This window comes from Triticum dicoccoides, unplaced genomic scaffold, assembly GCF_002162155.2.
Source record: "Triticum dicoccoides isolate Atlit2015 ecotype Zavitan unplaced genomic scaffold, WEW_v2.0 scaffold109387, whole genome shotgun sequence".
NCBI lineage: Eukaryota > Viridiplantae > Streptophyta > Magnoliopsida > Poales > Poaceae > Triticum > Triticum dicoccoides.
The window spans coordinates 1-1,074 of NW_021175461.1; the positions used below are offsets into that span (position 1 = coordinate 1).

At 51.5% G+C, this 1,074-nt stretch overlaps 2 non-coding genes across 2 annotated transcripts; both read right to left on the minus strand.

The window, feature by feature from the left end:
* Positions 1-185: 185 nt before the first annotated feature.
* LOC119342918 lies at positions 186-304 on the minus strand. Its single transcript, XR_005165800.1, has one exon. It is a non-coding gene; the product is annotated as a 5S ribosomal RNA (ribosomal RNA).
* A 296-nt stretch (positions 305-600) lies between these two features.
* LOC119342919 lies at positions 601-719 on the minus strand. The gene has a single exon (XR_005165801.1). It is a non-coding gene; the product is annotated as a 5S ribosomal RNA (ribosomal RNA).
* Positions 720-1,074: the final 355 nt, after the last annotated feature.

Here is a 1,074-nt window from a genome sequence, read left to right on the forward strand (position 1 = left end):
GGTTTCCACCCCTCCCTCTCAACCGCACCAGTGCACGCTTGCCGCGCCACAACGCCGACGCTGGACCCGTGAATCGTGAGCACCCAGCTATGACTTACCGCACTCGTGCAAAATAATAAAACACGGTAAATATATTACTTACACGTGTGTTTTGTTTTGCAAGCGGCGCGAAAAAAATTAAAAAGGGAATGCAACACGAGGACTTCCCAGGAGGTCACCCATCCTAGTACTACTCTCGCCCAAGCACGCTTAACTTCGGAGTTCTGATGGGATCCGGTGCTTTAGTGCTGGTATGATCGCATCCGACATGTTACCCCGGTCTTCGTCCCTTATCCTTGCCCCTCCCAGCTCCACTACAAAGACGATTGTACATTGCTTTGGCCGCTCCCTCTCAACTACGGAGACGAGTTTAACGCGGTTTCCACCCATCCCTCTCAACCGCACCAGTGCACGCTTGCCGCGCCATAACGCCGACGCTGGACCCGTGAATCGTGAGCACCCAGCTATGACTTACCGCACTAGTGCAAAATAATAAAACACGGTAAATATATTACTTACACGTGCGTTTTGTTTTGCAAGCGGCGCGAAAAAATTAAAAAGGGAATGCAACACGAGGACTTCCCAGGAGGTCACCCATCCTAGTACTACTCTCGCCCAAGCACGCTTAACCTCGAAGTTCTGATGGGATCCGGTGCTTTAGTGCTGGTATGATCGCATCCGACATGTTACCCCGGTCTTCGTCCCTTATCCTTGCCCCTCCCAGCTCCACTACAAAGACGATTGTACATTGCTTTGGCCGCTCCCTCTCAACTACGGAGACGAGTTTAACGCGGTTTCCACCCATCCCTCTCAACCGCACCAGTGCACGCTTGCCGCGCCACAACGCCGACGCTGGACCCGTGAATCGTGAGCACCCAGCTATGACTTACCGCACTAGTGCAAAATAATAAAACACGGTAAATATATTACTTACACGTGCGTTTTGTTTTGCAAGCGGCGCGAAAAAAATTAAAAAGGGAATGCAACACGAGGACTTCCCAGGAGGTCACCCATCCTAGTACTACTCTCGCCCAA